The 25,277-nt window shown below is 43.0% G+C and overlaps 1 protein-coding gene across 11 annotated transcripts in view; it reads left to right on the top strand.

Annotated features, from left to right (window-relative positions):
- KLF12 (KLF transcription factor 12) overlaps positions 1 to 25,277 on the top strand; it is a 254,133-nt gene that overhangs the window by 75,213 nt on the left and 153,643 nt on the right. The window lies entirely within an intron of this gene.

The raw sequence follows: 25,277 nt of genomic DNA, 5'->3' as shown, positions 1-25,277 counted from the left end.
ATTAGGAAAGTACCACGATTAAATCATATCGCTGAACAAGAAAAAAATGTGGTTATGTGGAGGAATTCAAAGTCCGAGGCTAAAAATTCCTTTTCTGGGAAGACCGATTCCAGAAAACTTAAGCAATAGAGGTGGAGAGGGCTCCTCTGTGATCACTGTTAAGATCGGTTGATAAAGTTCTGGCTCCAGGAGGAAAGAGATTGGATTTCACCCAGCACCCTGTCTCAGCCTTTCCCTTTATTGCTGCTTTGCTAACCAAGTTTTGAAAGACTTCCGTTGCTAACATGACTATGTTGGTATATCATTACGGGTGTAAATAACTGGAGTTACATCATCTCTATGTTATATTGGTATATTTTAGGTCTCTGTCGGTCTGCCTCGGACCATATCATAATATGTGTAAATGTGGTTTTATACAAATAACTGACATCTAAGTGTATATGCAACTAATGGAGGAAATATAATTTTTTCTGTCTCATAAAATGAGGTCAGATGAATCTTTCCCAGAAAAATGAGAAATAGACAAAATAAACCTGTTGGCATACATGCATATTGAATGCACGCAGCTTACAGTGCTTCTACATTTTCCATAATAATGGTGACTAAATCCAGAGGTTCATTTCTCTGTTGAATCTGACATTTAAAGTTTATGTTTTTCAGTCTACAGTGATTGAATTGCGAATGTGTGGAGACGAGAGACTGGTATAGGAGCGGGTAAGGAAATGGGTAGCTGACAGGGAGGAACTATGTCTCAAAAAGTCCTGTGCAAAATAAAGGTCAAGACTTTAAAACACGAAGAAGCGGGCAGGACTGAAAGAGGGACAGAGAGCAAAATTAAAGGGAAGAAGAGATTGCACAGATTGAAAAGGCAGGTCTGCGTTGTACTTAACGAGTGGCCTTGGGTACAGTCTCCCGCTCACACTGTGGTTTCACAGACAGCCTGCAGAAATACCACTGTTTGATCAGGCTTAGTGATGTTCTAAGTTATTTAACGCTCAAAAAATGATAAACAACACAGAGTTGTATTGAATTCAGTGACGTTAGGAGATGACTGCTTATTTTCTAAAGAGGTCTGTGTGATAAGCCCAAGAAGTACTGCTGTCTCACGAATGTAACCTGTGCATCCTCTCATTTTTTAAAAAAAAACCACCAAAAACCAAACAAGAGCAAACCTTGACTTGGCTATTTAGAGGGAGGGACTCAATATGAGGGGGTGTTTCCTGAGCTCTCCAGAGCTCATCCCATCTCAGGAGTCTCCCAACCTCCGACGTACCTTTGCCTCACCTCTCCTGACTCCCGTGTGGAGCAGGGCGTAGGAGGGTGCAGGTCCTCTGAGCTGCCGGCGACGTGCATGGTGGTACGCAGCTGGCGCGGTGAGAGCAGGGCTGGCATCCAGGGTGACCTGGGCAGGCTGGAGAAATGGGCTGGCAGGGACCTCATCAAGTTCAGCAGAGGGGAAAGTCCTGCACGTGGGGAGGAACAGCCCCGTGCTCCAGTGCAGGCTGGACAAGCTCCTGAGCCATCCAACCTTGGAGCTGCCCTGGCTTCGGATGGAGTTTGGGCTCATTGGACTTTCAGTCTTTACTTTTTTCATGATTTTAAAGTGATAAAAATAATTATTTTTTTTTAAATACGTTTGAGGGTGTTTCCAGAAAGTCTTATGTTTTTATTTGCGTAGTCAGAATATTAGTAGCGGTGTGGTGATACGTTCGGTTTTTGACATCAGCTGTCTCCTCCGTATGTATTACAAACAAATGCCGTTTTCCTCGAAAGAAAATGACTGCTCTTAAGTGGTCTTTCACATCTAACATCATTCAGCGTATTCTTGGAGTATAATTATGACTGGAAACATCAACAGGATAAAATATGTTAATCTCAAGGGAGTTATTTTGCATTGGCCATCAATCTATCCTTTCTGTCATGTGCTTTTCAGTTTAGATTACTCTCAGGCAAAGAGGCTGTACTTTGATGTTTTGTCTCAATTCATTATGATTATAAATATCTTGGATAAAACAATGTAACAAATGACCACTTAAAAATGACTGATGGCCCCATTCAGCAAGGCAGGGAGACTGGGAAGTTCCTTTGGTTTTGTGTCTTCTCTAGCATTTATCAAGATGGGTCGCTCGGAGTCGATTGGTGGTTGATATTTAATGAATATTTCACAGTGTAAATAGATAGCAGGCAGTTTGTTGTCTGGAGCCCAGTCATATTCATAGGACAGATCTGCTTTTACTTAGCTGTCACTTAAAAATGTAAAACTTAACGCTGAAACTCCAGAGAGGGAGGAGAACTTTTTCCCAAACCTTATATTCAGGAAAGGGAGGAGCAGCAAAGATTTTCTTTCTTTTTCCGTTTCTGCTGCATATTGTGCTGTCTCTTGCTCCCATCCTTTCCCGTCAGATGCCGGTGTGGCTGCTGGGCTGCTGGAGGACCATGCATGGGGAGCGGTGTAGCCTCTGGGCTCGCTGGCCACTGGCTGAGCCCAGCTGGGAGTGGGGTGAGGTGGAGTTGGAACTGATCCCCATGGCTGAAAAACTGCTGGGGGCATTTCCAACACTGCTCTTTTCCAAGGAGAAAAAGGCATTTAAGATGCCTGCAGTGAACCCCTTTGGCTTGACGTGTTTGCATTGCATATGAGCTCATTCCTCTTCCCTTTGCCTTTGTAAAGTTAATGAATGATTTCTGGGAAGACCTCAGCGTTCCTATTAGGCTTTCCTTACGAACAGCAGTACAAAATTTGTTCTACACCGCTTCTTTCTTCATTTCTGCTGGGCAGTTGCTTTCGTAGCCTAAATGGTTTCTTCTGTGTGGGTCCCGGGTCTTGGCTTCATTCCATTAATTTCCCAACTATTTTGGTGTGTTTACATAGTGCTGTTCAGCAGCCGGCTTGGGGCGGGTATCCAAAGCGCGCGCGCGCACACTCACACACACTCACACACACACGCACACACACACAAACATATACACACAAAATCAGTTCATCGGAGTTAGGGCCACATCATATTTAGTGCTTGGCTTGTGATCCGACCTCGTTTAAATCAAGTTGGATTATGATTTTGGGGGCTTTGTCCTTCTCTTTTGTTCCTCCAGTGTGGGTCCAGGGGGCAGACATCTACGGAGGTTCGTAATTGTTGTTTTTAAGTTTCATGTATCGAAAATACAATATATTTTAGAAGTGTTATTTTAGTGGCTGAAGATAGCTGTGGTCTTTCTGCACCCTTGAACTTCAGAAAGGCAATGGAAGCAGGCACAGGGGTGGGTTGGACTTTCCCTCTCAAAGTCTGGTATACTGCAAAAGCCTCAAGCTTTGCTTTAAAATCAATAAATAAAGAGGTCTTTATATATAATAAATAAGGTTGTATTTTCAAGTAGTCAGCACAGAGCTGCCCAGGAGGCTTTGCTAAGAATCAGGAGAAATGTCTCTGGCCCAGCAGCTGCTCGGCCGCGATGGGCAGGGTTTGCATCCTGGTGGCTCCATGGATTTCTGCTCTGCTTGGAGCTGCTGTGAGGTGTTTCGGAGTCATTGACGGCGTGGTAGTTCTTGAATTAAAACCATATTTATTAAGCGTTTTTTTGAAGCAGGAAGAATGGAGAATCGCACAAAAAAAGCATGGCAGCAGCCTTCATGTGAGATGATGTGTGGGGGAGGAAGGAGGCACACATTGTCTCTCTTGTGGGAGAGTAATTAGCCTAGAATAGACAAAATGTGACCAAAATGTGCAATATTTCTAATACCAGAGTTCCTTTAACAGGGCATATTTTTAAAATTACTGAATGTTGTCTTAAAGCAAAGCTAGGTCTTCTGGTGTTGCCTAGATCTCTCTTCCACAAAGTGATAGGTGGTGATGATGAGTCTGTGATTAGTAAATTGTGGGTGTACATGAAAGCTGTGTTTAAGGGTCTTCTTCAGTACCTATTGACATAACTCAGTGTAGTAGAGTGCCTGTTGAGCTACTTCTCAAAGTTAATAAATATCTCCTTACAATTTTATTTAGTAAATGTGTTGGCATCTCTCATTTGTATACCTTACTGTTGTTGATTGTAAGGCTTGGTGTGTGATTGCTTAACTTTTTTTGATTAATTTAAGTCATACAGAGCTCAAAGTCTTTCTGTGATGAATGTCCACCTTAACTGTTGCTTTGTCTTTTAAAATCTGGGGTTTGGGGTTTGGTTTTGGTTGTTTGGTTTTTTTTTTTTGGGGGGGGTGGTGGTGGTGTGGTGTCTTTGGGGTTTTTGTTTGGTTTTAAATTCATTTTGGGAGTGAAAAACAAAAAACTTCCCCTTGAAAATCTTAGCTAGAGCTGAGAACAGAGATAGCAAAAACTACCCTGTGAGTATAAAATAACAAATTGCTTTATAAAGCAGGCACAGACATCCTTAGTTCCCATTTCTGGTGTTTGAAATGCGTGGTGTGTCAGTGTTCCCATGCTGGGAAGGAGAGGAGATGTGCTACAAGCAGAGTTCCTGCTTCTCGAAGTGTTCAGGTCCAGGTTGGATTGGACTTTGAGCAGCCTGGTCTAGTGGGAGGTGTCCCTGCCCATGACAGGGGGGTTGGAACTGGATGATCTTTGAGGTCCCTTCCAACCCAAACTATTCTATGATTCTGTGATTCTCAGGAAGAACAGAAATGGATGCTGCTACCTCTTGTAGTCTCCAAAAATGCAGGTTGTAGACTGTATGAAATAAAACAATGGAAGCAGCCGGAAGATCTAGGTGAGAAATTTTGATGTGAGCATTTCCTCAGTTCTGGCTGCAGCTGCGCTTAGTACCTCAGGACTGCCAAAGCCTAAATGTAGGACCTGCCGTGTCTGCCTTGCTGAGTGCCTCCACTTCAGGGAGCAGACTGTGGCCATGGTGCGCGCTATGCCAGGTCCCTGCATGCCCACCGGACAGGGTTAGCTCCCTCCATTACTGCCTTTGGGAGTTTGGGTGTCTTCCCGTACCTTGCGGTGCTCCTCTTGCTCATTATTGTCATTACTGGAGATAACTGGAGGCCTATCAGCGTGGTGTTTATGCGGCATGAAAATATCAGTTGCAGGTTGTGGGCTCTGATGTGAGGCTGTGTGCTGGGGTCTGACGAGGAAGGCTTGGAGGGCTTGGTATGACCAGTCAAAGTGGTAGACGTTTGTCCACACTGTTACTAGAAAAGCCTGGAATGATCAGTCCCCCAGACCACAGGCCAGTTTTAGTTTTGGAGGAAGCTGGCTGGAGCAGTCCAGACCAGAGCTGGGAAGTGAGCCAAGTCTATTACTGGTTTAGCTTAGACCAGGAAATGCTTCCATGAATGTCCCAGCCCGGCGTGCTTCGGTTCACCTTGTAGTGTGGCCTTGGGCTGCGCAAGCCAGTTTAGGCTTTTGGAAAAGCAGGAGGTGTGCTTCAAAAACTTACGTAGCATGTTTTGATTTCTCATGGGCTGTAGAAAGACGTAGGCTGTGGACATCTTCAGCAAAACTGAGAAGATCCCCTTCTGTTGCACAGTGCTGCTTGCTGAGGGAGAATCAGACTCACGGTTCTGATGGGTAAATGCTCAGGGACCTCACAGTTGAGACAGTGCCCCATCCCTCTTTGTTTAGTGGTGGTTTTGTACCAGCTTCTTCAATTCCTCTTTCAGCCTTGATACCTGCGGTGAGGATTAGTTGTCAGTGACAGGGCAGAGTCCCTAGGGAGCTAGATATCATAGAATCATAGAGTGGTTTGGGTTGGAAGGGACCTTACAGATCACCTAGTTCCAACCCCCCTGCCATGGGCAGGGACATCTCCCACTAGACCAGGCTGCTCAAAGCCCCATCCAGCCTGGCCTTGAACACTTCCAGGGATGGGGCATCCACAACTTCCCTGGGCAACCTGTTCCAGTGCCTCACCACCTTCACAGTAAAGAAAGTCTTTCTAATACCTAATCTAAATCTCGCCTCTTTCACTTCAAAACTGTTACCCCTTGTCCTGTTGCTACACTCCCTGATAAAGAGTCCCTCCCCATCTCTTCTGTAGGCCCCCTTTAGGTACTGTAAGACTGCTGTAAGGTCTCCCCAGAGACCTTATCAAAGACCTGTATCCATTGCTTTCAACTTCAGTCATTTCAGGCTTCCGTCTTCCACGAATCAACAGACAGCAGTAGGCATCTCCAGAGGGCAATTCTTCGCATGGGATTTCTGTATCCTCCCTGTAAGAACCGCCATCCCCTCTGCCTGCGAGCTATGATGGCGCAGACAAGGTGAGCACACCAGGCTCCACTTTGCTGGGCTCGTTCTCCAGCCCTTGGGTTTTCACAGCATCCCTCGAGCATCCCTGCTCTTGCAGCCTGACTTCTCTGCTGCGGCATGTTCTCATGGGAATGAAAGAGCAGTCACCAAGCTCATTTCACCTTTTATTCCTAGAGCACTTAGAGAACAATTATACTAATTCTAATAATGACTAAATTTATACTACTCCAGAGAGGGAAGCACAAGGCATTTAATTTCAAAGCTGTGTGACAAGACCATTTTGATGTGTGTATTTTCAGAAGTATGACACAAGTTTCCAAAGTGCCTAATGGGGAGAAAAATGCTTAAATTAATACTCTCAGGTTTTTGGTTTCCAAAAAGCTGAATACTGTTCAGTTCTGTTGAGCATGATCCATCAAATAAAACAAGTTTAAACCAGATATTTACAGGACTTACTACTTCTCTTTGTTTCTTAGTGACCTGTTTCTGGTCATTAGTTATCAGAATGTAAGTATTTGCATGGGAAAGAAGAATACTTCTGTTGTGGGAGGCATTAATTCTCAGTATCATGAAGCAGCACAGCTAACTACATTTTAGAATTAATCTTTACTTCTCAATGAGAAGGGAAGAATCCATGGTTCTTGGTCTGCACAGTGGTGCTGATTAAGATGCATTGAACCAGAAACTGAAATACTACATACACTTTCCTGCTTTCCCTTTCCTACATATCTGACAGTAAACATTTAGTGCTAGAAATAAATGCATTTGGATTTTCATATTTTTGACATGCCATGGAGAGAATGATGTCAAACAATGGCAATTTGTCACTTCTTATATGAAGGCGTAGAAGAAAGTGTTAGAACTCAGTAGCTAGCGCGTAAGGAGAAGGCAGTTATTTTAGCACTGATATCCACTGAATAATGATTCTGCTGGATACGGTATTTCAGATATCCAAGGACATGTGTCTAAAAGAGGAAAATAAGCTCCTGGTATTAATCTAAATCTTGACCCGCTCTTACGCTTCCCACGCGGTGCTTTGTGTGTGCTCCTGGTGATACATTCAGTCTTCCTTGTGCAGCGGTTCGGTGATGAGTCAGGAAAGGGCAAGTTTTCTCCTTTGAGGCTGCCACCTTGTTTTGAACTTTGCTATTTACTTAGGGTTTTTTGTTGTCGTTTCAGTTCAGTTTGATAGCAGTCCACTACGGCTGTGATTGCTACAGTCAGCTGGGATGGACATGTGGGCATAGCTCAAGCGAAAACAAAAGCCTTGGCTTTCAAATGTTATAGGTAAATATGTTCTGGGTTTCTGCCTAAATTCCCAAGTAACATAGATATCTTTCAGTATTCATATTAGCAAAAAAAAAAAAAAAGAACCCAACAAAAAAAGATGTCCTAGAAAGAGTGAGATTCAAAACATTATTTTCTGCTTGGCTTTATTTTCCTGTCTTTAGATGAGATGGTGCAAGCCCCAAAACCCAAACATTTGGAGTTAAGTCTGAATTTCATTTAAAGCTATATGAACTCGGGCTTTGGTTGTTATGAAGAGAGATGACAGTGAGAATCTCTCTTGCAGATTAAGAAGTAAGGAGTTCCTGTTGGTCTTAGGAAGACGAAAATTAACTTAGATGTGTAGGTCGTCTTATTAAGTGCAGTGGAACTGAGATGATGTTTGCTGAACTACTCTTTGGAGATTTACATAATGGATGAGATACGGGAGCTCCAGGCAGCATGACAGTGGAGTTTATTTCATCGCAGAATGTAAAACAAGTGAATTGCCTTAATAATCTCCTCAGAAAGCAAGGATAATCTTTTTTTATATGCAGAAAGAGAGCCAGAGAGTTCATAATATCCTGGCTATTCATGTACAAGGAGCCAAACCTTTCTTTTGAATAATCTGGATCCCTTTAACTATCATACTGTCTTATTTAGGACTTCTGAAGCTCTTCAGGAGCGGCAAGCGACATGCATCTCTGTGAAAATATGGCTTTTATGCAGTAAAAATATACTAGCTGCTGATAATTCATGGCTTGATAAAAGAGGCTCGTAAGAGGCTGGGTAATTACCCTAACTGCTATGTATTTAAATATATGGAAAGCATTTATAAACCAAGCTCACCTACTATTTATTTCTATAGTGGTAATAATAGTAATTTCAAAAGTTTTAGAACCTTCATAATTTCAAAGTGGATATATGATGGAAAGAAGTTTTAATAGTAAGATTAAGAGGTTTCAGGCTTTAATTTACTCGAACCAGTTCACCCACTTTGGTTGGTGTGGGTGGTTTTTTCTACCTCAGCTGATGATATCTTTTCAGCATAGAAAATGGACGAAAAACCACTGGAAAAGTAGAATAGTTAAGTGTAGATGGTAAAAACAACACCCAACTCCTGTTGTGTGCTTCTCCAACCGTGTATTTGGCTTCAAGCGAGAGTTTGGCTATTACTTTACTCTGAATATAAATGTGCCATTACTCTTTGATCTGTAGCAACAGTTTGTTATGATCAAGGCTACTTACCACTTTTGCCTCAAGGAAAAGATTTACTGTTGGGCATAGCAGGTTTCCAAAAGAGTGAATGATGCCCTTAGTTTCTGGTTTCTGTGAGCTACATGCAGCTTAAGAATCCTTTTGTATTAACCTGATGTCAGTTGCCACTTCTTTGAGAAAAGGCTGGGCAAGTAATTCATCCTACAGCGTGGCAAAGAAACAAAGGCATTTATTTGCCTAATATGAAACCAGGTTATTGGAAAAAAGGGATAATGTCGTGAATATAGCATTCCATGAGCAGGGTTAGTTTCTGCTTTTGTTCATGACAGAAACTTTAAATATTTACAGTGATTTCAGTAGCGATGGACAATACCTCGTCTGTCTACTAAATATGCTGTGCTCCACTCTTAGTTCCAGGATGCAGGCTGGGGTTAGTTCTTCCAAATTTGCTCTGGATAGGAATTATTATTTACCAGTTGATGTACAAAGTCAGATTTTTCTTTTTACCGTTTTTTTTTTTCTGGCTGGGTTTCTAGTAAACCAGTTGTTTTTGTCTATTCATAAGTCTATATCTGTCACAGTTACTGCATATGCAAAGGAGGGCATCAAAGTAATAACCCGCTTGCTTATATTTGCTGGGGTCTGTCCTCATCGCGGCCTGGTGGGACCGGAGACCAAGGAATGTTTTATAAGGACAAACAGCGTTGTTTTCATCAGAAAGTGTTTAAAACATTGAAATTCTTTTACCGCGGTTGTCGCAACTCTCCCACGTGGGGATCTTTAGAGTAAATAAATAAAAGATCACACCAGGCAAATGTGATTTAAAATGTCTGTAACTGTTCCCTGAACAGCGCTAAAATCCTAAATAAGATATGAGCAAGGCAAGCGAGGGGAAAAGTTCACTTCAACCTCCAGACTTCCCAACACACTATGTAGCCACGTAGCACCGGATCCTAAGAACACAGAAGAGGATCCTGAAGAGTTGTGCTGTCCAAAGGAACCCCCTGGTTAGGACAGCTTCCGCACGCCCTGCTTCTCCACAGCTTACCCTACTTTGGGCTGTGTGTACGTTCGTCTCAGAAGTCGCTCATTTCTAATCCAAACATAAGTGACCTAAAAGCCTTTGCCTACCTGCGTATCTAGTAAGTCAGAAAAACAGTGTTTTTCCATGTGTGGCTGAGATAACGTTCCATTTGTAAAGGAACCTAAGTGCTAGCTAGCATGGTTGTGGTTTTTTAAATTGATGTTCGTTTTGTTAAAAATTCTGAAGCTTTCAGGTTGGAAAATCTTACAAGTTATAAAAATTTTGATGGGAGAAGAGCAGTAAGCGTCTACTGCTTGTTGTGTTGTCATAGCATGGAAGTGTCTGACTTCTTCCTGAGGCAGCAGCTCAAGAATGCTCATTACACTTCAAGTGATGAACCCATAGTCCTTGCTAGTGAGGACTCAAGCTGGGCACTTCCATCCCGCGTCAGCTCGGACAGCTTTGAACCCTGTGGGATGTTCCGGGTAGCCAGTCGAGCTTTCCCCCTGCACGATGGCTTGTTACTAACCTCTTCGTAGGCCGTTCAACACGGTGAGCATGTGAAGTACTTAACTAGTATCTGCCTTGCAAAATTTTGACAAAAATTACCCGATCCAGGTATAAACTTTTACATCTGACCCTAGAGCCAGTTGTATGGCAGCTGATAATGGTAAAAATGTGAAGGATTATTTAGTAACCTATTTTAAAAGGCTTGCTTTGCCTGAGTAGGGTTCTACAGGGTTTGATAATTAGATATAGTCATAACAGTATTAATGATGTCTTGGATTAGTCTAGTAGTTCCTCAGTTGGTCAGCGCTATGAGTTCTTTTTTGCCTTCCCAGTTTTAGTGTATTCGGGTTAATAATTAATTTTGTGTTTTAGAATAAAGAATGTAATCCATTGATCTTGTGGGTATTCTTTCAGGTTGAAAATAAATTCAGAGTTCTGCTGTTTTTCAGGTAAATGGCCACTCACAGAGAGTTTTCATTACTTTAAAACAAACAAACAAACAAAATGGAAAAAAACCAAACAAACAAGAAAAAACAACCCCAAACCCCACACCTGAGTGTTTCAGGGACTATTTTAAAATTAAGAATAGATGATGATGGACTTTCACAATTTTCACTTAAGAGTGGATAATTTATTATTCCTGGCACTGGACAGGTGGTAGAGTTACCATGCTTTTTTTCTATAATTCTGGAAATGCAGAATTTATTAATGTCTTCAAACAATAATAAAGTATACCTCCACATACATAAGGCATACACACACACACAGAAGTTGGATGGAGCCAGTGGATGGATGTGTTGGATGGATGAGGTGGATGGATGTGTTGACTGCGCTGAGCCAGGGGATGGACATCTGTAGAAACAGCACCAACAATGACATAGCTTTGGTGCTTTTCATCACAAAAAATGAGCTGAGTGCCTGACACAGATTCTTTAAGCTGAAGTCCTGTGAGGAGGGATTTTTTTAAAAAAAGGTATATTTTCCTGAAAGAATTTTTAGAATTCTTTTTTTACGTTACATGTAAACTGGTAACTTGGCATGAGCTTTCAATGTGAAGAACATTCTTGTGGATCATCTACGTTGATTGAGGAAATTACTCCCCAGGCTTTGGTCCAGCATCGTTCAGTGCCTGATAAAACACCGCTCTTGAAACCAGCGTGGCTGTGATTTTAGTGGTTAGAATATTTTAGTAATCTTTATTGAATTTCAGCATCCAGAATGACGATGGAGGCAGTTTGTCACGTTATTAATGTTAGTGGTCCAGATCTCTTCAGAAAGATGCAGTACACATAGCACCCTATGCCTGTGCAGAAGTCACTGCTTAAAAATATGAGCAGCTTAACCCATCTGGTTCTTGTGGTGCAAAGTAAATCTAATAAAAGCATTTTATTCTATGTGAGACATAGCTAGTGTGGACAGGAGATCGTTTTCATCATTTTACACAGTGTAACTAAGCCACGTGTTGGAAATAAATACGTGATTTATACAGGCACAATTTCTTATTATGTCTTAATGAGAAATGTTAAATATATTACTATGACTCAGGGCTTGACACGCGCTATAAAGGCTATGTATGGTGCCAAGCAACCAATTATCTCAGTGCATTATTTCTTGAAAGCCTTGACATGGGTAAGGTCACTATACATTTTTAATGGTAGTGTGATGCTAGGTTATAAAAAGACAATACAAATAACAATACTTTGTTAGATCTTCCTGCTGTGTGATGTATAATGAGGTGCACTGACTTAAAGAACACTAATGAGGATTTAAAGACCCAGCAGGGGCACGTTTAGCAGTCGCACACAGTTCTGCCAAATGCTTTTGCATAGGGCACCTCTGATGCAAGGTGGAGTTCAACAGTAGGTAGGAATGTGTGGTTTTATTGTACAGTTTGGTGTAAAACTTCTAGGTATTTCAGTGAGAATAACAATAACTTGCAATGTTCTCGCCCTTTGCCAGGCATTGTTGTTTGGCTGTGATTTTTACCATTCATGGAATCAGCCATGAATGGTGCTACGCATGGACAGACTCGATTGCTGCATTTTTCAGCGATCAAGTAGTGACTGAAGGAAACAAAGTGAGAGGGCTCTGAAGGCATCATTTGAAGTCCATGCTAAGCTGTAGATGCCGTGTGCTGACCATCTCATTTACCTCTGGTGTAAAGGGAGGTTTAGACTGGATATTAGGAAAAATTTTTATGCTGGAAGGGTTATTAAGCATTGGAACAGGCTGCCCAGGGCAGTGGTTGAGTCACCATCCCTGGAGGTATTTAAAAGACGGGTAGGCACAGTGCTTAGTGATATGGTTTAGTGGTGGTTTTTGTCAGAGTTACGTTGATGTTTGGACTAGATGATCTGAAAGGTCCCTTCCAGCCTAGGCAGTTCTATGATTCTAACTGCTGCAGAAGAATAGACAGTGGCCCACCTAGCTTAAAAGTCCCTTTTTGGCTGTGATCCATACCAGGTACTTGCCAGAAGAATGTCGGTTCATTCTTGAGTGTGAGTCTTGAGATTGGAATCCTGTGGTTTAACTTTTCTTGGTTTTGGCATGTATTATACTTACAAGAAAAGACATAGGAATATAAACGTGGCTGTTTTCTGTCAGAGCAAAGGACCGTCTACCTTCCTCTAACAACAATCAGTGACAGATGGATGCTTAGGGAAAGGAGGTAGCAAGGTTGTGTGTGAGTGATGGTGTTGCCCTAGTACAACTTCCAAGTTTGCAAAATATCTAGGGCAAAAATACTTCCATAGCCAGAGGTTGTATCTGTATTTTTGTGCTTGATAGCTCTTGATAAACAACTGTAGAAAAGTCCAGTTGTTTTTTTGAACCAATTTCCAGCTCATCAGACAAGCAGACTTGTCAGGAGACCAACTTCTCCAAGTGGGGAAGTCATGGCTTCCAGTGCAGAACCCATGGATTCCAGTGCATAAGGGCAGCATGTAGCAGGAGGTGGAAGGAGGGACAGGCTACAAAGGATGAACACAGAAATACTGTGCAGGCAAGTAGGGATGGTGTCAATAAAGCCAAAGCTCAGCTGGGGTTCAGACTTGCAGGAAATACCAAAGACAAGAACAAGAGCTTCCATCACTACATCAGCAGTAAAACGCTGACAAGAAAATTGTGGATCGGTGGCTGAATGAGGTGGGTGAATTATTGGCAGCAAACACCGGTAAGGCCGAGGTACTCCATTGCCTTCTCTGCCTCAACCTTCACCTGCGTGGCCTTCTTACAGATCTCTGTGCTTACAGACAAGGTTCAAGGAAGAGAACCACCAGTCATGAACGAAGACCAAGTCCCAGGGATTACCTGAGAAGACACAAGCCCGTAGGACTCACCTGGCTGCATCCACGAGTGCTGAGAGAGCTCGCCAATGTCCTTGTGGCACCCTTCTTTACCATGCTTGAAAGGTGCTGGAGACCATGGCAGTTCCTTGATGACTAGAAGGAAGCAAATAGATCACTCCTCTTCGGAGAAGTCCAGAAGGGTGATCTGGAGCACTACTGGCCAGTCAGCCTCTCTTTAGTCCATGGAAAAGTCAGCGTGAGTCCTCTGGGAACAGACTTATGGGCACCGTGAAGGAGGAGAAGGTGGCTGGGAACACAGTCAGCATGGATTCACCCAGGATGAAGCATGCTTGACCCACCTGATTGCCATCTTCAGTGTAAAGTGACTGGAATAGAGTTTGAGGGGAGAGAAGTGAACGCTGTTCACCTCAGCTTCTGCAAGGCTTTCAGCAGTGTCTCCGACAATGTTCTTGTGTCTGAGTTACAGTTACTACAGCCTGGATGGGCAAAGGCCGGCAGGATGTGTGGGCTCAGGGGGCCTCGGTCAGTTCATAGCCACGCGTGGTGGGAGAATGAGAGACAATGCATTGAAAACAAGAGAGGCTCAGGCTGGATTGCATGGAACTGTTTTTTTTCCCCCCATGGGGGCTGTCTCCCAACTGAGCAGGTGGCCCAGAGATTTTGTACCGTTTCCATCCTTCGAGGTTTTTAAGACCTGACTGAACATAACCCTGAGCCAAACCCGTCTGACCTGTGAGCTGCACCTGCTTTGAGCAGGAGGTTGGACTGGAGACCTCCTGAAGCACCTTCCAATCTGAATTATCCTGGGATCCTAAGAAAAAAAACATTGGCTGTAGCATTCATTGTTCCCCAGATATTTCCGGGGTTACATGATGTCTCATGCTGTAAAATGACACGTTATAAATTAATTATTAATTTATCTTGTCTTTCCCCTAGACGTGCACTCAGGTATTTTGTTTATAGCCTTAAATTTAATATCTAAGCCCAGTTTGACTGGCGGTATATAGCAAATTTGGTATCTCTGAAACGTAAAGATGCTATAATGAAAGTTCAAAGCATCTGTTAATGTAGTGCTATATGTGCTACTCATATGTCTCTCTTTCTGATGTTTTTCTGTCATTTTTATGGCTATAACCATGGTTACTTAAAATACTCTTTAATCTTGATGTTAGGCAGTTATTTTAATTATTGGCAGTAATTTTGTTCATGTGCGGTACAATTTTTTTTTTTTTTCCTATGTGTTCAAGGAATCACCGCTTCCCTGAGAATCTGGGGGAAATACGTGTTGGCGACATTTGAAACTTGTTAATTAGAAATTCTTAACACTTAATTAGAATTGCCTTTAAAGTGGACCCTAGTTCCAAGGTAATTTATCGCCTGTTGAATCTAATTTGACAGGTTTGTACGTAAGCATTTTGGTCATCCTGTCGTGGGTAAGAGAACACCTCATGTGAGCATTTGGGTATCAGCTTCTGTCTAGAAGTTGGTACGAGCGTTCTGAGAGTGCCACGTTATTTTAGACTTTTTTTTTTTTTTTCACGTGTTTGGTGGATACTTACAAATTCTCCTTCATGAATTGAGGTGGTTTATGTATAATTCATTCACTAAGTGAACAAAAGTCAGAGTTTGCCCTTTATTTTTTTTTTTGGAAACGTACCAAGTGTCTACTCGCCAGCTTCAACATTAATATTTTCCCAGGAGTTTGCACTGGAGCCTGCGGGGAGCGGGAAACCTCAAACGGATGTTAAAAAGAACAGCGATCGGGTTGCGACAGGCTGTTAAACATTTGCAGTTTGGGAGTTTCATCAGCGCGTGCAGCCTTTCTTTTGAAACGCCAGAACAAGCAGTTTGTTTGCTCCACGGCGAGAAGCGTATAAACCCAATTACCCTTCCCCCGCGCGCACGTAAGGTGCCGCGCAAAAGTTGCGGGAAAAGGTGATGGAGTAACACTTGGCTTCTGGCAAATAGTCTGGCTGTTTCATCTGAGCGTGCAATCATTCAGCTTTGATTTAATTATTGCTTTGTCATTTTGGCCTGTGCGTTTTTTTGGGGGGGTTTTGGTTTTTTCGGGTTTTTTTTTGTTTTTTTCAAACACGGGCACTCAGGCTGTGCTTCTGCCCCGGTGGACCTGCCGGGGCAAAGGTTGCACTTCCAGCTCTACCAAGCAGCTGGAATTGGGCCATTGAAAGAACATTTTTGGTTCCATCGCTTATTGCCTGTCATATCTATGACTTTGTGGGTGAACGGCGGCAGACGGTTTCTGAGGTGCTGTGAGAACCGGCTGTGCTCCTCGCAAGTGCGGCCTGTGATACCTAGCATTGGAGGGTGCAGCTGCACACAAGCGTGTCCTCTTCCTCTTCCTCCTCCTCCTCAAGGCTGCAGTGAATTTGCTACTGCCTGTAGCTGGCAGTGCAACAAGCTGAGCTGGAAACCAGCAACTGACTTCTGGGAACAAGGGGTTCTCTTATGGGTGCCAGAATATTATATTGTTCTCTCTATAATAGTAAAAAAAGGAAAGAAAAAAAAGTTTTTATAAACTGCTTGCGAACAAAGTAAATCTGAAATAACAATAAGGCTTAACTGAATTTCCTAGATTTTAGCAGTTACATCTTTAACCCAAAGGGGGAAAGCTGTCTTATCCTGGTTTCCTTTGGGTTCTGCCTTATACGTTGGAGCTCTTGGATAAGCAAGAAACACTTCTGCTGGCTAAGAGTAATATCAGCTGCTTAACGTTTCTGTGGCCCAGCTGCTAACAGGCAGCTAGGCATATTTAGTGACAGCATTACCTTACATTGATCTTATTCAGAGGATATAGCTTGTAACGTCCATGATTTATAAGAAGTCAGCTTTTGCCACTGACAATCAGTTTATCTCTATATTTTATCTTAGGGGAGAGCACAGGGCACTTGGAGGAGCAGCAATTTTCTCCCTGAGCTGAAGGGTTGGGGAAGATCCGCCGGCCAGTTGTGCTCCAGCGGGGCATACAGTATTGTTGGTAGCGTGTTTGCTTCCTTTGAAACCCGTGATGGAAAGGGCCAGCATAATTTATGGAGGAAGCGATGATGTCCAGGCCTGTGAAACCTCCCATGCGATTTTTTCACCGCTCCCTCTGGGGCTTTGCAGTCACGGAGCTGAAGACGGTGCCGCTTTGAGGAGATGACGGTCCCTTTGGGCTGCAGGGAGTGATGGAACCAAGCAGACCGTGTAGACGGCATCTTGTCTCCTTGGCATAGAGCAGCTATGTTTGGCCATTTGGCCTGCCACACGACATCTCGGACAAAAATTTTGGACTAAACCGTGGCTACTGTTAACATGCTAAACGCTCCCTTTATTCTCCAGCGTGCAGGGCCCATGTTGTATCTGTCTTTGTGGAAGCAGACTTTGCAGGTTGGCAGGTGGGGGGAAAGTGTGCCAACCAGCTCCCCATGCTTTCAGCAGCTCGTTTTCCTATCAGAGCAGGTAAGGGCAGAATTCGGAGTAAAATTTCAGTCACTGTGTTATTTGCTTGTAAGCTCCTGGGCAATGCCATTCAATGCTCGTTTGCTCGGCAAATACAAAACAGTCGCAATTTAGACAATTAACAGGTAGAGGAGAATTTTGTCAGATGGCAGAATTATTCCCCTGACACTCTACTGATGTCACATACTCCTTCTAGCACCAGCAGTTAATTAAAAACATGTTGTGGCCTGAGACTTACTTTTTGATTAGCTAAACTTTGATTTTAGTTTTCAGTAAAGGCAAAAGACAGGGGACCTCTTGAATGAAAACCTGACCTGAAACGGTTCTCACCAGCCGTGAGATGTACATTTTTTTCCCAAGTTTAATAATTGAGGCAACAACCCACCTGATAGTAAAGGTAACCTTTAAGTAGTATATGTTTTAGCAAATTTGATCAATATAATATTTGTAGGATGATGAAAATTCTTTTATATTTCCCATTACAATTTGGGGGTGGTGTATGTTTTTAATTTTAAGCCTCTTATTCTTCAAATTCTCCTCCAAACTTGAGGACAGCTGACCTAAGATAGCGCAAAACTCCTTTGGAAGTTGAGTTTTTTAAAACTGCTTGACTTGTGACTGTCTCAAGGAAAAGTGGCGATCTAGGTCAGTTACTAGTTCTTTAGGTTTTTTGGTGAAAAAGTAATGAATTTCCACGTGATAGCAGTCTTTGCTACTTGTCTTTGTGCTTTATGCTTATGCTTACGCTTTAAAAACCCAAAGAAAACTATCAGGAGGTTATTTTACTATTATTCGTCATGAAGTGTTATGAAAAGTTGGTTGGGTTTTTTTTAAGTTAATTCTAGTGTAAAGATAAGTGCCATGCATGCTTTTTCCAAACTTGCCTTTCGTAAGTATATGTCTCTCTTAATTGATGGCTCTTTTTTGGCTTTCTCTTTTTCTGTTGTCTTTTTCGGGTGGGTGGGGTTTTTTTTGTTAAGCAGGACTTTTAAGCGTAAGATAAGGAAAATCCGCAAATACTTAATGAATCCATTGGTATTCACAAAAATCTTATCAAATATCCTGTGACTGTTGTATTAGAAGGAAAACAAGGAAGCCATTAATGTTGATAAAAGTTAAATGTGTGGGCCTGGTGTAATTACTGTTACTTGTAACGTTTTGTGTCTGAATTAAATACTGTAGGAATGATCAGTAATTCTTTGCAGAGGCAGCTAAAAGTGGCAGGGGAGCAGAGCTGATGTAAAGGGATTTTAAGCAGTCTTAAGCTGACAGGGTTGCCTGCTGAGTCTGGGAAATAGCAGATTGGCCTCTAGTTGCCAATGCATTGGATGCTTCTATGTCACCAGGAAGGTGACCACATCTCCTCAGTTCTATTTATATTTGGTAAAACTGATTTAAACCCAAACAAACCAAAAAAGACTTTAGAAGCAAAATGTGAGATCTTGGTTCTCTTCACTGGATGTCATCTGGACTTGAACATTTTTTCCTCAGAGACAGATTTGTGAAAATATATAGCAAATTAAAACATAGCTACATCCATAGGGATTTGGCTACTCAACAACTTTTGGAAACCCGCTGTCTGCAAAATGAGTTGTTTTGTTTTGTTTTGTTTTTCTAAGGGATCTAGGCACCGGAATAGAAACTCAAAGAAGCTTGTGTTGCATGGGTATGTTTTTGTACTGGTAGCAGCAGCAGCATACAGCTGGACACGGTCTGGTACATCGGATGAGGGTCTTGGCAGGACAGCATGAGCTGAAGGCCAACCATTGCATGTGCTTCTCGGGCATTGACAGCATCGAGTCACAGCTGCTGTTGAGGTCTGGGCTCTACCTGGCATGTGCCGTTGTAATAAGAGACCGCACTCAGAGGCCTTCCTGGAAAGCCTAGAGCTATGATGCCTTCGCGATCACTGGATGCCATGCAGATGCATGTCCGTCATATATATACCTATACCTAGACTGGCCTCCTCCCACGGCCTCCTATGGTGCAAGGTGATGTATGGAATTTCATGCGCTGCATTTGGGTCCACCCTGAGCTCAGTTCAGGGCTAGCAAGCAGACCAGAGAGAAATATATAGATCAGTGAGAAATAACCTTGTTGTTAGCTTTCGTTAATTATTTTTCACACTTACGTGCCGAGCTGCTGTCCTAGCATATTTCTGGAAGTCTGTTGGTGTAGTGTTTTAAGCTTTTGTTTTTTAGGTAAAACATAAACCACAGCATGTATCTCCATATTATTCGCCCAGGCTTCTGCAGACTCCGCATTCTTTTCTCACTAAAGGAATTTCATTTTGAATTGGAACGAACTCAAATGAACCCCACCCAATTTCACATGAAAACAGCATGAAGTTTAAGGCTTCACTCTCCTTTTTCTTTCTTAAGAAATTGTTTTGATTTTCCTTGAAGCATCAATAAATGCAAATGATCCTTTTCTTTTCTGGGGAATTTGACTGGAAATTCACGTTGGGAGTAAAATGCAGAACTACCAGAATCTCTGCTTTCATTATGAACATTTCACACAGCTATAGACATAATTACGTATGATGAAGATCTTATGGCAAGACATGGGCTGTTAACCCCGATTCCCTGGCAGAACTCCCAGTTGAGTGATAATCTTCTAGCTACATAAATTTACTTTTATTTTCTATCGGATAGTTGTTTCCTTCACTTCTTGGAATGAACTGCTCTTATACATACTGTGGCAATGCTAACTGGTATGTTTCACCCTAGAGATAACTACACTTAAGTGACTAACAAACCTCATTGTACTGCATATAAAGGACTTCTTTGGAAATGAAAGGTCTTCAGGAGTTTGAGGTAGTAGACAACTGAGTGATTCTTTCTTTGTGAGAATTCGGAAAGAAGACATTCTCCTTGGCTTCCTCTCCCTGTGGAGATAGTTATATTTGAAGAGAGACGGTAATCTTTCATTCTTCTATTATCCCTTGAAACAAAGAGAAAAAACAATTTCAAACTTTGGAAATCTTATCTAGTCATATCCTTAAAAGGATCTGTCATATCTTCAAAAGCTTTGCCTTGAGTGGATCACTTTGGTTTTTTTGCCCTGAGGCGTTATGCTGTCTGTTGCTTCGACTGATGGATAACTTCAGTATAGTAATGTAAGTAATAAGAATAATACGAATTTAGGTATTCATGTTCAGAAAAATCAACAAGTTAATCTTATTGCTAGGGCATATAAGTGACGTAGGTTGCTTCGCAGTTAGTGATGTCTCTAAGATATCTATATAAAAAAGGAAAACTTAATTAGTGTTTCTGAGCTATCACGAACACTGTTTTCACAAAAATAACTCAAAATTTTGGAACCATAAAATGAGAATATAATGATGAACTAAGAAATTACTGCATGTGCAGAAAATGTGTGTAAAAATAACTAGGAGATGAGGCAGGGAATGTTACAAGTCATAGCTCTGAGACGGAAAGACTGCTTGAGGGCTGTTCTCGGCTCTCAGCTATTCAAACGTGCTCCCCTTAAACTTGAAACTTTTTACTGTAGCTTGGATGTTGAATTTGAGACTGCTCTTCCCCCAACTGACACATCACGTCTCAAAAATGAAAGTGTGTCATGTTAGGAATTAAGTTTGTACAGAAAAGTAAAGGAAGAGTTTGAATGAAGGAATGGAGTTGAGCCTGGGAAGAAGGGAGGAGTAGGGGGAGGTGTTTTAGTTATTTGTCTTTGTTTCTCACCATCCAGCTCTATTTTAATTAGCAGTAAGTTAAATCAACTCTGTTTTGCCCATGATGGTACCTCATAAGTGATCTTCCTGTCTTTATCTTGACCCGTGAGCTTTTCCGTTCTGTTTTCCCCGCCTTGTCCTGTTGAGGAGAAGGAGTGTGAGAGCAGCTGGGTGGGTGTCTGGCAGCCAGCTAAGGCCAACCCACCAGAGTTACGAAGCATTGAATTGTCAGCTGGACATTTTTGGTGTCTCATGGGAAAGTTCACAACCATGGTTTTGTCTTGCCAGTCAGTGAGCAGCTCTTCAGCGTGACTAAGCAAGCCAGTTACCTTCATTAGTGCCAGCAGTAACTAACGTCATCCACCTTGCTTCTGTGTATCATCTCTTGCGTTCGTGAGATGAAACAAGAGGAGGAGACTGTCTTGCACAGGAACTTATGTGTTTGTCGATCCATGCAGGAAATGTGAGATCTGGGTTCTGGGTGCTCCTAAGCCTGAGCTCACTGCTTTCTTCCTGGGGTTTCATGGGGTTGTCCCCGTCACAGTCTGTCCAGGTCTGGGAGAGCATCGTTTCATTTCTGATGCTTCAGTGCTTAGCAGCTAGACGTGAAAATCTTGAAGAGCGGGAAAGACAACAACTGCAGTGTGGGATGGGGTTGTGCAGTTACTGCCATCTTGTGCTTAGAAGAAATTATGGAGGGGCCTTAGGGGTGTCTTTGGTGGTGTCCCAGGACAGGAGGTTGGTTGTGGCACCAGCTCCCCTGTTGTTGTTAAAAGTTTGCAGTGTGATTCTCAAACGTGTGGCTTGGCCAAACTGAAAACTTGGCTACAAAACCACAGCCCTTTGCATGGATGGAGCCAAATTTCATAATAGTGTAATTCATTATTAAATAAGCACTGCAGGATGCTGGGGAGTTTTGTACCAGGACGAGATATGAGTTTCTGTTTTGTTTTCTCTTCGTCTAAATTAGCCGAAGATAATTTGATTAAAACTTGCAACAGAAAGTCGTCCAGATGAAGAAAATGCCAGTTGTAGTTGCAGCGGTGCTGTACTGAAAAGTGTAGGCCTTTTAGGAGGGGGGAGAGTCTTGTTATTAGACTGATTGCCATAGCTTCTCAGAAGAAGAGCTTGTAAGCCCGAAAGCGTATCCGTCTTCTGTAACAACTGCTCTAACCGCAGTTGCCCATACGGACCTGAGTATGATTTGTGTTTTTAATTAATCTTTCAAGGGAATAAATGTCCAAAAGTGATTAGTGAAAGCCTCCAACGGATGGCACTGAGAAAGAGAGGCTGATCGCTTTTAGGATGAGTTGGTTTATTGATCCAAGAGAACAGATGTTTTGGTAAGGTCATGCAGTGTTTGGCTTGATTATATGCCCGGTTTAGGACATATATCTGCATGTGTTATTACTTAGGAGGGTGACTGGAATCCACCAGGTGGGTTGGGGTGGGAGGTAGGAGAATCGAGAAGGAAGGGCCGTCATGAATTCAGGTCACCTTCACCTGGGCAATGTTGGGAGCTGTAAGTTAGCTGACACAGTTGATGAAAAGAGTTGAGTGAGCCAGGAGGGGACCGCGGCCTGAAGAATGCATTTACTCCATACATCATATGGGCAGTCTCTGCTGGTGGGTCTCCTGGGTGTCGTCAATTAACGTGGGGCGCAGGAGCAGCCTGGCCTCACTCAGGTGTGAATGCTCCATCTGCCTGGTCGACCGGAGGGCCTCCCGGGGGAACTCAGTCCACACCTCCAGTCCCCGTGGGGATGAGTCCAAGCCCCTTTGCCTTAGATGACTGCCCACCGTATGCAAATCTCGGCAGTTGCATCCTATTTGCTGAATGGCTGTGAACACACTGTGGTGCGAACGCTGGTTAAGGCAGGAGAACACAGTTTGGAAAGATCAACTCTCTGGGCGACAGTTGGGCTACACATGTCATCCATATGTATAACACCCAGGCTGGATCTTCTTGGCTATTACCAGGCAGTGCCCACCCCCCCACACACCCCCCCCCAGGATGTGTCACACAACGTCCTTCTAGTTATAAATGCAGAAGGGATCAAATAGTTTGGAAAGAATCTACTTCTGTGATCATTGCTGCTCTGAATTATAAATGACCCAAAAGCCCGAGCTATTCGCTGCGTTCACTCTTTAGACCGAAGCGCTGCTTTTAAGAAATACGATTTTAGAGAACAAAAGGGAAAGTGAGCGCTGTGAAAATTTAGTTAAATGTAAATGTGTTAAATGGTACATGAACTAGTCAGGTTTTCATGATTTATCAGTTTTAAACTTCAAAGGCTCTGGTTAGCTTGCATTTTTAAAACTAATGAGTTTATCACAGCCGGTGGGGAAAAATGGTTCAAGTATATCAGCTGTAAATTGGTACAAAGCACTAAAAGGGACATTAGCCTCTAATCAGATTCGAACAGTTCATTAAACCTGCCTTTCCTCGGTGGCGCTTTGTCTTCCCCCCTCCTCCTGCCCGCGCAAGCCGGCCTCGTCCCTTCGCTCAGGCGGGTAAGACCTCCTCAGGGACGCGAAGCAATATCAGCTCATCCTTCTTTGTCTACCAGCTAAACAGCCTAAGGGATGCTTGATGATGGTATATTCCTGATCTTGCTGTAAAACTCAACTGTGCCGCCCATAAATCAAGGAGGGAGAGGGACCTCGCCGCTTGCGGAATAGGCTCTGGGAGGCGGGGGGAGCCAGGAATGCCAGGCTGGCTCCTGCTCTCGCTCCACCCCGAACCACATCCAAACCGCTGGAGCTCGGTGACACCCGGCATCTGCTTCTGATAAGTAAACAGTGCACCGCCCTTGCTGGGAAGAGGGATGTAAAGCCTGGAAGCCTTTCCGCCAGCTGTTTTGTGGCATCGGAGTCCCTCCTGCTCTTTCCCCACCTTGCGCCTCTTACACTGGCTATAGATCAAGGTGCACAAAATAAGTTGCTGAGAAGACATAGGAAGAGCATTTTTATTTTTTTTTATCTTCTTCCTGTTGTGTCAAGCTTAAAATACGGTAGATACACAGCGGTAGCATGGCATGGACCAGGACATCCCAACACCTTGACTCATCTTCATTCACACGTTTGAATGCAGAGGTGTTCTGCTGAAAATCACTTATTTGATCTGAAATTTTCTAACTTGGGCATTTAGAGCTTTTTGTGAACTAGCTAAAACAACTTTTTAAGGGAAAAAAAAAAAAACAACAATCAAACAGAGATTGCATTTGGTGTTGCCTTTGCTTATCTGCTTTACCATCGAGTTCCTGCCTGCCCTGTGGTATCAGACCGCAGCTCTGTGCGCTGTAACACATGGGGTTCAAAGGGAGGGCGGCGGGGATTTTAAGCAGGTCATTTGCTCTGCCTGTGGCACCATGTTGGAGCATGGGCGTATTGTTTTCCCTGCTTTTTAGCACGTTATTTAAATTACAGTAAAGTAAAGGGAGTATACAAAAAAAACCCCAACAGTTGCTGCAATACTTAGAACCCTGAAAATTAAGATCCTGGGATGGGGTGCATTAATTGGGGGGGGGGGGGGAAGTCTGAAGTAATTTAAGTTTTTAAAATGCATTTTGGAAGCTCCATTAGGATAGACCATTTTTCTTAAAATTCCCCTGAAGGAGCCATGATAAGAAAAAGGGCTATGAACATACACCTTATGAATAACGGCGCTGTGCAGCACTGAACAGGTCTGCTGCCCGTGAAACACGGGGAGAGCGTTTTGTCCATTACAGTGCGGTTATTGAGGACCACAAGGTAACGGTTAAAGTGGAGGTGAGTTTCGAGTCTCGAGCGCTGCCTTCCAGACGGGGCTGCAGATAAGTGACTGTGAATGAGTCACTGAGAAGCGGTACGTGCTGTAGTTTCGCTATTTGAAGAATAGCTGTGACGTCTTCCAGTTTCTATACCGCTGACCAAGTTGTCTGGATTTGTAAGGTCAGATTCTAGCTCGGGGGATAAAATGTCTTTTATTCTTTCCATGTTGTCCAAACTAAATGGCAGCTGAAGGGGCTAGCTTTCAAACACCAGCCTTGAGCCTTGGCAGGAATAGAAAATTGACTCGGGCTGAAGTAGCGTCTGAAATGAAGGCACAAGAGGTTGTTTTTGCATCTCTTCCATCAGCTGCTCTGGCAGCAGTGGGATGAGACACTCAGAGCAGGGATGTTGATTCAGGGAAGCACAGCTCTGCGAACCTCACTTCAGATCAGAGCTCTCGGTGTATATGGCCCATTACCACAAGGACAACGTATGTTTTTAACATGCTTTTCAAATTTCCTTTGTGTCAGAGGTGAGTGCGTGGAGATTTTCATTGACAAACCACACAGAATCACCGAATGACTGAGTTGGAAGGGACCTCCAGAGGTCACCTTGTCCAACCCCCCTGCTTGAGCAGGGTCACCTAGAGCACGCTGGACCATGTCCAGACAGTTTTTGAGTATCTCCAAGGATGGAGAGTTCACAACCCCTCTGGGCAACCTGTTAATCCAAAGTTTCATATAGGTAACCACTTTCAACTGAAAACAAACACTGATAGCTTTACAAGATAATGAATGATACAAAATCCTAGGAGTTGTTGATGTGTGTAGATTTATAGTGTG

This window comes from Chroicocephalus ridibundus, chromosome 1, assembly GCF_963924245.1.
Source record: "Chroicocephalus ridibundus chromosome 1, bChrRid1.1, whole genome shotgun sequence".
NCBI lineage: Eukaryota > Metazoa > Chordata > Aves > Charadriiformes > Laridae > Chroicocephalus > Chroicocephalus ridibundus.
The sequence above is the reverse complement of the archived record's forward strand: the minus strand, read 5'-3'. Positions and strand labels throughout refer to the sequence as shown.